Genomic DNA, 12,750 nt, shown 5'->3' on the forward strand with positions numbered 1-12,750 from the left:
CTACTCAGCCATTGTGCTTGCTGTGTGCTGAAGACTCTCCTATCCAAACCTGGAGATGTTTCAGGCTTCCACGGTTTTCCCCTTCATTAACAGTGCAAATGTATTCTGTTTGTCAGAACACGTTTTTGGGAGCCTGTTAGTTGATACCAGTGAGACTACCTGGCTAATTCCTGCCTACTCTTCCTTTTCTTCCTTTCCAAGAATCTGTCTGCATGAACCAATGAATTCATGAATTCATGAAATCATGAATTCATGATTCATGAATCATGAATCAATCTGCCCCCAACCCTAATTCTGTGAATAGCATAAAGTCCTGAGCCTGGATTCTGAGGCCAGATTACCTGGGTTCAAATTCAGACCTTATTTATCACTTACTTGTAGTGTGGCCTTGGGTAAGTGAATTAACCTCTCTGTACCTGGGAGCTTATCTTTAATTTTTTTTTTTAATTTATTTATTTGACAGAGAAAGATCACAAGTAGGCAGAGAGGCAGGCAGAGAAAGAGGAGGAAGCAGGCTCTCCGCCGAGCAGAGAGCCCGATGTGGGACTCGATCCCAGGACCCTGAGATCACGACCCGAGCCGAAGGCAGTGGCCTAACCCACTGAGCCACCCAGGCTTATCTTTAAATGGGAAAAGAACACCTTGGTGATTTGTTAAGAAAGTTAAATGAGTTAACATACATAAAACACTATAAAATTATTAGATATTATTAGCAATATTTTGGTGGTCATTGTTTTATCAGTGCCATTCCAGGCCTTTCTCTATGAGCCCTACTACCTCTTCCTGCAGGCTATAACAGAAGGAAATTTCATCATGAGAACTCCAACCATCTGGCACATTCAGAAGTCAAACTCCATGTATGGCAACATCCTTCATCACTTCTACCAGCTCTTTGTCACCATACTGGACAATGCTAATTCACCCTGACTTTCTTCAGTCTCAAGCAGAGGACCCATCTCTCTGCAGTATAGTGCATTGCAAAATAAGGAATAGCCTTTATTCCCTCTTTTCAAATCTTCAGACCTGAGTTTGTCTAGAGACTCCTATCAGTCTCATCCCTGATCCTAAGAGCTAGTCTATGATCAGCACACGGGTAGGGGGAGGACCTGGGTGACTCAGTCAGTTAAGCATCTGCCTTTGGCTCAGGTCATGATCCTGGGTCCTGGGATCAAGCCCCGCATCAGGATCCTTGCTCAACAGAAACCTCCTTCTCTCTCTCCCTCTGCCCCTCCCTCTTCTCATGCGTGCACTCTCTCTCTCTCTCTCTCTCTCTTTCTCTAATAAATAAATAAATAATCTTAAAAAAAAAAGATCCTCTCTCCCTCTGCCCCTCCCCACCATGCTCACATGCTCTCTCTCTCAAATAAATAAAATTATATATATATATATAAAATCAGCACAATTCATGGACCGATCCACCACAATACTCTTTGTTCCCATATTGGACATACAGGTGGTACTCAAGTCAATAATCATTCATCATAATCAGATGCCACTAGGCACCCACCATTATGTTTTAACTGAAAAAAAGTTGACAATGTCAAGTGCTGGCAAGAATATGGAACAATCTAGCATGTACACTGAAAGAGTTAATTGAGTCAATCAATTTGAAAAATGGTTTGTCCTTATCTACCAAAAATAAAAATCCACCTTCCTTAAAATAATTGATTCTACTTTTAGATATATAACAACGACAAAATATGTGCACATGTGCATCATAAGATGTGTTTGTAGCAGCACCAAAAAGCTGAAAACAGCCCAAATACGCAACAACAGTTGAATAAATAAAGAAGCTGAAATGTGTGCACACAATGTAATGCTATACAGTGACAAAAATGAACTACACCTACACACAACTGGATGTATGAATCTCGCAAACATAATATTGTGACACAAAAGAACTCAATATTGTGACACAAAAGAACTTTGTGTAGATTCCACCTACACAAAGTTACAAAGAGGCAAAACTGATCTATGTTGCTACAAATCAGATTGGTGGTTACCCTTGGGGAGGTAGGCGGGGTCAAAGACACAGGGAGGTATTAGGAGGTTGTCTGTGGTACTGGTAATGTTCTATTTCTTGACCTGTGTGATTGTAATGTAAGTATTAATTTTGTGAAAATTCACTGAACTGTCCACTTATGATTTATACGTGTTTGACTCAAATTAGAAAAAGAAGAAGAAAAAAAAGAAAAAGAAAAATATATCTTTGATAAAAAAAGAAAAGAAAAAGTCTGAAAAACTCTGCATTTGCTTATGAAATTCTTATCAAGAACAATATGAATCCATACACTGTGCAAGACTCCACACAATAAATCCTGTCATGGGGTTCCTGGGTGGCTCAGATGGTTAAATGTCTGCCTTCAGCTCAGGTCATGATATCCGGGCTCTGGGATCGAGCCCCACATCAGGCTCCATGCTCAACGGGGAGTCTGCTTCTCCCTCTCCCTCTGCCTCTCCCCCTGCTCACGCTCCCTCTCTGCATCTGTCTCAAGTGAATAAAGGAAATCTTTTTAAATAAATAAATAAATCCTGTCATTCATTCAGCACCAGGAGAGGTTTTATCTTTTCTTTCTTTTTTTTTCTTTTTTGAGACTTCGTCTAAGTAAATAGTATGCTACTGATTTTTTTTTTTTTAAAGATTTTATCTATTTATTTCAGATAGAGCAAGTGAGAGAGCAGGAGCAGGGAAGTAGAGAGAGAGGGAGAAGTAGGCTCCCCAGTGAGCAGGGAGCTGGACGTGGGGCTCAAGCACAGGACTCTGGAATCATAACCTACCAAAAGCAGATGCTTAACTGACTGAGCCACCCCGGCGCTCTGCTACTGATTATTTTTAAATTACCTAGTTGTGGGCCTGGGTGGCCCAGTCGTTTGCACCAGCCTTCGGCTCAGGTCATGATCTCAGGGTCCTGGAATGGAGCCGCGTATCTGGCTCCCTGCTCAGCAGGAAGCCTGCTTCTCCCTCTGCCACCTCCCCTGCTTGTGTTCCCTCTCTCACCATCTCTCTATCAAATAAATAAATAAAATGTTTTTAAAAAACACTTTTAAAAAGTTCTTCATATTATCTTACAAATTCAAAGCCAAATTTAATGTTCAATCAGAGTAATTCTCTTAGGCTTTATAGACAGCATTTTTCTTTGCTCTTCTATCACTTTGATTTTCTTTTTTCTTTTTCTTTTTGTACTCCATTTGCATTTTATTTATTTTTTTAAATATGGAACACTTCATGAATTTGCATGCCATCCTTGCACAGAGGCCAAGCTAATCTTCTCTATCATTCCAATTTTAGTATATGTGCTTCCAAAGCAAGCACTCAATTTGCATTTTATTGTCCTTAATGTCTATGTGTCTTTTACTTTAGGTTACCTCAAACTCTTTTTGAAGATGCTGCATCTGTCCAAGAATAAAACTTAACAGATTCTCCAATCTCAGCCTCGTTCCAACAGCTGACTTCACCTCTGCCAAGTGGGAAAAAATAAGCAAATGCTCAGCAACTGCTGCCTTGTGCGGGCAGTTTTTGGTTTTATCACACTTCATCTCCTATCAGCATATAAGATTCCACAAAGAGAAAGGAAAAATGTTACCTGAGGAATTCCTGTTTGGGACTGACTCTATGTCGGATTTCAAACATTTCTTGTTTAACCGCCTTTGGAATTTTACTTCTTTGTTTGCCACAGAATTAGAAATTTAACAAGTGGGAAGGAATAATGGGACTATTAAACTGTGTTTAGTGGCCAAGTGAGTAAAAAATAAAAAGAAAAAAAATTTTTCACCACTGCCGCTGCAAAGAGCTTGGCCAGCCACAGGAGGGGGTTGGTGTTGGTGGGGGTCGGTTTAGGGCAGGACCCAAATGAGACTACCAAGCTTCAGCAACACAATTCTCATGACTTAATTAGAGAAGGCTCCTTTTGCTTACCCACAGTTTCACGAACTTACCCCACAGCTATCAGCATGAACTACAGAGAGCTGATTTTCCCCTATGTCAAGAATCTCAATTTATAGGCATACCCAGGGGATCTTATTTGCAAGGATAAAATCACTCCCAACTTTTAAATCATACTTTCCCAAACTCCAAAGGAGTGCAGATTTAAAAAGCAGAAGAAACAATGATGATGAAATTTCTTTCAGGATTCGAAGTTGAAAGATGTTTTGAGAAAATAAAAAAATTCATTATCAAGACCTCTCTCCATACAGACCTTATCTCCTCCCTGTCCTCAACCCAACACACACACACACTACCGGCTCAGGCAAAGTCCAGTCCTAGAGGCTTGAAAGGACTTCATGAATCCGGGGGCGGGGGCCAGAGAGGGGGATGCTGGGGGGTCTGGCGCAGCACCTTCTGCCCTGCTTGCACAACATCTCCCTCTTGTGGTAAGGGGGGGCACTCCACGCCCTTGGACCAAGTTCACAAGCTCACCCATGTCATCCTTGCTCAGCTGGAGAACCGGACCTGTTATAATAAAATAAAAAGCAGAAAGAAAAGAGCTGCCCTGGTCAACCAGAGCAATTTCCACACCTTCGGCCCCCATCCTCTGATTTAAGTTGGAATACTAAAATATGAAACCCCTGCTGGAGTATGGAGTAAGGTCAGCTAATTTAAGCAGAGCCCACCCAGATTGCCAATCTGAGATCAGCTGCACAAACCTGGGATCTCAGCCTTCATGGAGTCAGACACCTTTACTGACACAGTTCACATACCAGACAATTAACCCTTTCAAAGTATACAGTTCACTGCATTTTAGTATATTCACAGGGTATCTCGTTTCAGAATACTTTCTTCACCCCAAAAAGAAACCCTGTACTCCTTAGCAGTCACCGCTCTTCCCTTCTCTAGCCCTAGGCAACCTCTTATCTACTTTCCATGTCTATGGATTTGCTTCTTCTGGACATTTCACATACATGGAATCCCACAATATGAGGCCTTTTAAGACTGATTCCTTTTGTTTAGCATAACGTTTTCAAGGTTCATCCATAATGTAGCATATATCAGCATGCAATATTGTGAATTTAAGGAATATATATTTGGTCTTTCAGATGACTGAATATTTATTTTTCATTTATGTTTGGTCTTTGTCCATGTTTCTGGCTCACAGCTCCCAAAGCCCTTGGAACTGCCTGAGGGATAAAGAGCAATGGAAAGGATGCCTGGGTGGCTCAGTTGGTTAAGCATCTGCCTTCAGCTTAGGTCATGATCCCAGGGTCCTGGGATTGAGTCCAGCATCAGGCTTCTCGCCCAGCGGGGAGCCTGCTTCTCCCTCTGCCCGCTGCTCCCCCTGCTTGTACACTCTCTCTCTCTCTGAAAAATAAATAAATAAAATCTTTAAAAAAAAAGAAAAAAAGCAACGGGAGCATCTTTCCTTATAATGTTTGGCCTTTTGTCCTCAGTCCCTGAAATCACTTCAGACCCATGAAGGTAAAATGATGTACTGTTATTCCTAATGAGCCCCTTTCTACCACAACTGGGCTTATGTTAATGAGGTGATTTTTGGAAAGCACTTCATTGGCTGCCAGGGAAACCAACCAGGAACAGAAGTTGGAATTTTCAGTCCCACCCCAGACCTCAGGGAGAGAGAGGGGCTAGAGATAGTTTAATCACCAAGGGCCAATTTATTCTATTGTGCCTATGTAATAAAGCCACCATAAAACCCAAAAGGGCAAGGTTCAGAGAGCTTCCAGGTTGGTGAACACATGTAGATTAGATTCAGGAAGAATCTGGAGAGAGCTTGGAAGCTCCAAGCCCCTTCCCACACACCTTGCCTTTTGTATCTCCTCATCTGGCAGTTGTTTCATTTCCTTTGTAAAAATTGGTAATCTAGTCAGTAAATGGGCTTCCTGAGGTCTGTGAGCAGTTCTAGAAAAGTAATCCAACCCAAGGAGCGATGTGTGGGACCCTCTGATTTGTAGCCAGTTGGTCAGAAGCACAAGTGACAAGCTGGGCTTGCGATCACCATCTGAAGTGGGGCAGTCTTGTGTGGCTGAACCCTTGTGTGGTTGAACCTATGGAATCTGAGGCTGTCTCCAGGTAGCTAATGTCAGAATCAAGTTGAATTGTAGGACACCCAGCTAGTGTTTGAAGAATTGGTTTGGATGTGTGGGAAACACTCTCCACCCACACTGGAACTGATATCCTTTCACAACTCTCCCCCCTTGGCACTTATGAAATGACCCTTCCCAGCTCTTCTTCTGTTTATACTCCTTTTCATTTACACTGTCCTTTGCTGGCTCCCCTTTCTCTCCCCAGTTTTTAAAGTCAGTATCTTTTAAGAGTTCTATCCTAGTCTTTCTTCTCTTCTGTCTATATCCTCAGTCATCACCAGCTTCAACCCTGATCTGAGTGCTAACGACTTGCAAATCTCTGTCTTTAGTCCAGATCATTCCTGAGACCCAGCTCCTCAGATCCAAGTACCTGCCGGACATCTCCCACCTGGTTTCACCCATATCTTCCATAAACAGAGTCCCAACTATGTGCTAGGTCCTATCAAGTTACTGGACACAGTAGAGGTGAGTAAAGTAGACATGATATTTGAAATCTTCGTCTTAGCAGGAAAGATAAACATTAAATATATATTCCCACAAATAAATACATCATTACATATTGATGGGAACTACGAAAGAAATACATAGGGTGCTTTAGGGTGTATCACAGCAGTAACTCAAATTAAACTTTCCAAAACTGTATAATCACACTTCATTGCTATCTGATCCTCCACATTTTCATGTTATTTCCTATTCCTAAATCCATTCAACATTCAACAACTGTAATGAGTACCCGCTAGGTGCCAGACTACCCCCTTCTCTCCAGTTGCCCAAGCCTGAAACCTGAGAAAGCACCCTAGACCACTTCCTCATTCCCCACATCCAATCAATATTAACTCTACCTCCTTACATCAGCTATGTCCACCCAATCCCCTCCATCTCCACTTTACTGCCTTACTTCAGGCCACAAGTATTTGTCACCTGGATTTCAGCAACAGTCTCCAAGGACTGCTCTGCCTCTGGCTGCTCTCTCCCCTCCTATCTGCCCTCCTCAGGGCTCCAGAATTTATTTATAATACACAACTTTGGGGTACCTGGATGGTTCAATGAGTGTCTTCCTTTGGCTTGGGTCATGGTCCTGAGGTCCTGGGATCGGGCTCTGCATCGGGCTTCCTGCTCAGTGGGGAACCTGTTGCTTCCTCTCCCTCTACCCTTCCCTCCCCATTCATGCTCTCTCTCACACTCTTTGTCTCTCTCAAATAAATACATGAAATCTTCTTTAAAAATAAATAAATAAATAAAATGCAACTCTGATTACGCCTCTCTGTTGCTTAAAAGCCTTCCAAAGCTCCCCACGGTCTTCCAACCAATCCAAATTCCTGTGGAAGAACAGAGCAATTTCCCAATGTGCTCCCATTTGATTCTGTATCCTTTATTTTATACAGTCTGCAAAGAGAAAGTTAGCCCCAAAGAGTATGCAGCTTCATGACTTATATGAAAATCCATACAGTATGTATACCAGCTGGTTACTTACAAAAAAAAAAAAAAACAAAAAACAAAACTGGTGGGTTAACTTATAGTTTAGGTGAAAAAATTCAATTTTGTATATGAAATCCAGCGTAGAGATTAAAAAACAACTGCAATGCCCTATAACACTTGTTTTATTGGCTTTGTGGCCATCATTTGCTTTGTGGCTAGAAGAAGCATCCTTGTGATGCTTCTCGATTCATCAGAACACATTCTATAATCTTCTCTTTCTTACCTTATTAAAAAGGAAAACAGGGCGCCTGGGTGGCTCAGTGGGTTAAAGCCTCTGCCTTCAGCTCAGGTCATGATCCCAGGGTCCTGGGATCAAGCCCCCCCCACCACCTCGCGCACGCGCTCTCTGCTAGGCAGGGAGCCTGCTTCCCCCTCCCTCTCTCTCTGTCTGCCTCTCCGCCTGCTTGTGATCTCTGTCTAACAAATAAATAAAAATCTTTTTAAAAAAGAGGAAAAACAACTAGCACAGAAGTATTTCAAATTTCCTACTTACTTGTTTCAACAAGATTATTTACTCCCAAGACGTCTCATCAAATACTGATATGATCAATATTTTATCTTAATTTTAACCAAAGCGGAATAAAATGGAAGATGAATAATTTTTATTTCCACACTCCTTAGCTTGGCATGCAATGCTCTGGCCATGGCTTGCCCCTTAGCCCCATCTTTCCCAGGCCTTCCCTTCAAGTCCAAGCTCTGTCCATTTGGAACTATTGGCTATTTCCGGAAAGTGCCATGCCATTTACTATTTTGTGGCTCTGCTTCCTGTACCAATCTTACCCAAGTCTTAAGGAAAATGATGATGCCAAATAACAGCTGGTTATAAATGCATCTATAACACTTTTTTTTCACTTTTTGATTTGTGTCCATTGCCCCTACTAGGTTATAACTTTCTCAGAAACAGAAACCATGTCATTATTTTTTTTCCTCCCCAGAACCTAGCTAAGTGCCCAACATAAATGTTCATTAACTATCTGTGGATCTATCATATGGATCATCTTTTACATCCTAAAAACATCCAGAATAACAATAGGAGTTGAACTGGAAGGGAAGTCCATGAGGTAAGTATCCAAGTCTGCAAAAACCTTGGGGAGACCTAGGACTGATGGATTACCCAAAGAGGATGACAGTAGATATATATAGGAAATGTAAAGAGGATGGCATATAGTATAAGGCTTGAGGGACAAAAGGGTTTTGCGCCCACGTGGATGAAAGCTGAATGGCAATACTGCCTCCCAGTGGCACGTAGGATAACAGCCTCCATACCAGAGCATTTGTACAGAATTCTATAGCTTACTGCCACGGTGTGCTTGTGGCCTGTGAACTGTGCTAGGGACCTCTCACTTTACCTCATTTAATTCTCATGACAACCGCTTGGAGAGACACAGCATGTAGCTTAGAGGTTAACTGTAGAGAGTCACTAGCTGGTGTGACCTTGGACAAAGTATTTAAATTCTCCACATATTTCCCCATCTATAAAATAGGATAATATTAGTATCTACCATATAGGGTTCTTATGAGGGATAAATTTTTTTTAAGTAGGCTCCACGCCTACCACAGAGCCCAACATGGGGCCTGAACTCACGACCCTGAGATCAAGACCCGAGCTGAGATCAACAGTCAGACACTCAATGGACTGAGCCACTCATGTATCCCAAAAAATTCTTTTTTTTTTAACAATTCTATACATTACTCAGTGTTTACCATGGTAAGTCTTGTCACCATCTGTCATCAGTGTTAGTACAATCTTATTGAGTATATTCCCTATGCTGTACTTTTCATTTACTTTTTTTTTTTCATTTACTTTTCATTTACATTTCATGTCACCTCCAACAACCACCATTTTGTTCTCTGTATTTAAGAGTCTGGGTTTTTTGGGACGCCTGGGTGGCTCAGTTGGTTAAGCGACTGCCTTCGGCTCAGGTCATGATCCCAGCGTCCTGGGATCGAGTCCCACATCGGGCTCCTTGCTCAGCAGGGAGCCTGCTTCTCCCTCTGCCTCTGCCTGCCACTCTGTCTGCCTGTGCTCACTCTCTCTGACAAATAAATAAAAATCTTAAAAAAAAAAAAAAAACTTAAAAAAAAAAAAGAGTCTGGGTTTTTTGTTTGTCTTTGTTTTGTTTCTTAGATTCCACATATGAGTGAAATCATAAGGTATCTATCTGTTTTTCTCTGTCTCACTTATTTCACTTAGCATAATACTCTCTAGGTCCATTCATGTTGTTGCAAATGGCAAGATCTCATTCTCTTTTATGGCTGAGTAATATCCCATTGTGTGTTTTTGTTTTTATTTATATATACATATATAAATATATATATATTTATACATCACATCTTTGCTCATTCATCGATTGGTGGATATTTGGGTTGCCTACATATCTTTGCTACTGTAAATAATGCTACAATAAACATAAGGGTGCACATATCTTTTTTAATTAGTGCTTCCATTTTCTTTTTTTTAAATTTTTATAAAGATTTTATTTATTTGAGAGAGAGAGAACACAGAGGGAGAGAGCACATAAGGAGAGGGAAAAGCAGACGCCCCACTGAGCAGGGTGCCCGATATGGGGCTTGATCCCAGGACCCTGAGATCATGACCCAAGCCAAAGGCAGATACCTAACCAACTGAGTCACCCAGGCACCCCAGTGCTTTCATCTTCTTTGGGTAAACAGCCAGTAGTGGAATTACTGAATCATATGATATTTCTATTTTTAATTTTTTGAGGAAACTCCATACTATTTTCCACAGTGGCTGCACCAATTTACATTTCCCTCCATGAGGGTTCTTTTTTCTCTACATCCTCGCCAATACCTGTTATTTCTTGTTTTGTTTTGTTTTGTTTTTATTTTAGCCATTCTGACAGGCAGAAGGTGGAAGAATAAATTCTCAAAAGGGTACCTGACAGCACAGCAAATGCTATATAAACATTAGCTATTATTATTCCCTTTTTCCTGATGAAAAAACTAATGTTAAATAAATCGAGCATACAGTAGGAACTCAAAAAATATAACTTCCTTTGCTTTCTCCCCTTTCATCTTCGCTCCTTCAGGAGCTGCCCTCCTTAGTGGTCCTGAAATTCAAAATGGATTCCCAAATATCCCAAAGAAGTCAGTTCTGGGGCATCTGGGTGCCTCAGTCAGTTGAGCATCTGACTTCATCAGCTCAGGTCATGATCCCACAGTCCTGGAATCAAGCCCCATGTTGGACTCCCTGCTCATCAGGAAGCCTGCTTCTCCCTCTCCTTCTGCCCCTCCCCACCCACGCTCATGCTCTCTCTCTCTGTCTGAAATAAATAAAATCTTAAAAAAAAAAAAAAAGGCAGTTCCTAAAGGCAGCAATGAGAAAACTGAGAAACCTCCATTAAACAGTCCAGAGGGATATGGTTCTGCAAAAGAGCACTCTCCAGGGCACTCTTGTCATCATTATTAGAGTGAAGACATTCCCAGTTATGAAATTCATGTTACCCAACACAAGATGCCTATGGATTGTGAAAATCAACTAAGACCTGTGCAGGAAACCAGATTTCAAGGAATATTCAATTAAGCATGATCTGCCCAGAGCCCAATTTTGAGCAGTTCACCCAGAGGAGCTGAGAGACCCTGATCGTTTTTGAGATTAAGCTAATAATAACTTCCTAAAGACTCTGTTCTCTCCCTGCTCTCTTACTGTTACTGCAAACATAAAATTCATGAAAATGATGGTTTTCGAGTGACATGATATCTTTGTGATTATAGACTGTCCACCCCAGTCCACATTTGCAATGAGGTTTATCTTTACCAGGTTAGAGTGATGGGCAGATCTGCACATTAGCAACAAACAGCCTCCTTTTATACTCGTAAATCTCTCCGTGATTCTGCAAGATTCCTATAATTCAGATTTTAGCATTCCTGGGTGTTCTATTTGAGAGCCTGAATATACAAACCGTGGCCAGACCATATATAAAAACAGAACTCTGAGGGCTGCTGGCAGGCTCAGCTCACAGAGCATGCAACTCAGGGTTGTGAGTTCAGCCCAATGTTGGGTGTAGAGTTTACTTACAAACAAAAACAAAACAGAACTCCAACCTACAACCTGAAGAAGCCAACGCAGGAAACCAATCCCCTTAACCATAATAAACAGCTCAGGAAGCCAGCCTACTATAGGTCAGACTTGCAAAAGTCAGACCGTTGTCTCTAGTGATACTTCAAGAAGCCAGACCATAACCCCAAATGGCCAGGACTTGATTAATAAATATCAGCTTCCCTAGATTTTGTGGTTACTTCCAATTTAGGACCAATCAGAGAAAGCCAAATTAGCGCTCCTAACCAATCACACAGAATGCCCCTACACCAGTTAGCCCAGCTACAGCTTTCCCATGTAAACAGCCTTGAATCTAGGTACACCTGAAACCTCCTCTTCACCCAGTATATAAAGCTTCCCGATTCCTCTGCCTGCCTTTGACTCTCTGCCAGAACCCAAGTGTCTGCAGCTGACCCCCTTGCTATATAGCAAGCTCTGAATAAAAAGCCTTTTACCTTATTTGGTTGGTCTTCATTTCCACATAGTGGACCTAGTAGTTCTATGAAGAATTAATTTTCAGGGGCGCCTGGGTGGCTCAGTGGGTTAAGCCGCTGCCTCCGGCTCAGGTCATGATCTCAGGGTCCTGGGATCGAGTCCCGCATCGGGTTCTCTGCTCAGCAGGGAACCTGCTTCCCTCTCTCTCTCTCTCTCTCTCTCTGCCTGCCTCTCCGTCTACTTGTGATCTCTGTCAAATAAAAAAAAAAAAAAAATCTTAAAAAAAAAAAAAAGAATTAATTTTCAGACCCTCTTAAAAAGACACTGGCGCTTGGGTGGCTCACTCTGTTAAGTGCCTCGGGCTTGGGTCATGATCCCAGCGTCCTAGGATAGAGCACAGCATCAGGCTCCTTGCCCAGCGTGGAGCCTGCTTCTCCCTCTCCCTTTCCCTCCGCCTGCAGCTCTACATGCTTGTGCTCGCGCTCTCAATCTCTCTGAAATAAGATCTTTTTTTAATGGCTTACATTGTTTAAATGCGTTTCCAAAACATTCATAAAGTTAACGGGGAACATCATTTTTTACGTCATCTTAACCTAAGTCAACACGCTTAAGGGCTCACCTTTCTGTACGACACCTTCCTTCCTGAAACAGGAGTGGCTTTCTTCTACCCACCAGAGCAGAGGACCTAGTGAGAACGCTGATAGGCCGAGACCAAGCAGCGCCCAGGCCAACCCCTAAGT

At 42.0% G+C, this 12,750-nt stretch overlaps 1 protein-coding gene across 2 annotated transcripts in view; it reads right to left on the minus strand.

Annotated features, from left to right (window-relative positions):
• Positions 1–12,703, minus strand: part of LOC111160200 (hydroxysteroid 17-beta dehydrogenase 6) — a 37,233-nt gene extending 24,530 nt beyond the window's left edge. The window contains exon 1 of one of the 2 annotated variants that reach the window (XM_022523106.1): positions 12,630–12,703. The gene's annotated coding sequence lies outside the window, so the exon portion shown is untranslated. Of the gene's footprint in view, positions 1–12,030; positions 12,076–12,629 lie in introns of those variants that run through there. The other variant, XM_022523107.1, reaches the window with a different exon arrangement.
• Between the last annotated feature and the right edge of the window lie 47 nt (positions 12,704–12,750).

This window comes from Enhydra lutris, unplaced genomic scaffold (assembly GCF_002288905.1).
Source record: "Enhydra lutris kenyoni isolate GAN:26980312 unplaced genomic scaffold, ASM228890v2 scaffoldscaffold74, whole genome shotgun sequence".
Lineage (NCBI taxonomy): Eukaryota > Metazoa > Chordata > Mammalia > Carnivora > Mustelidae > Enhydra > Enhydra lutris.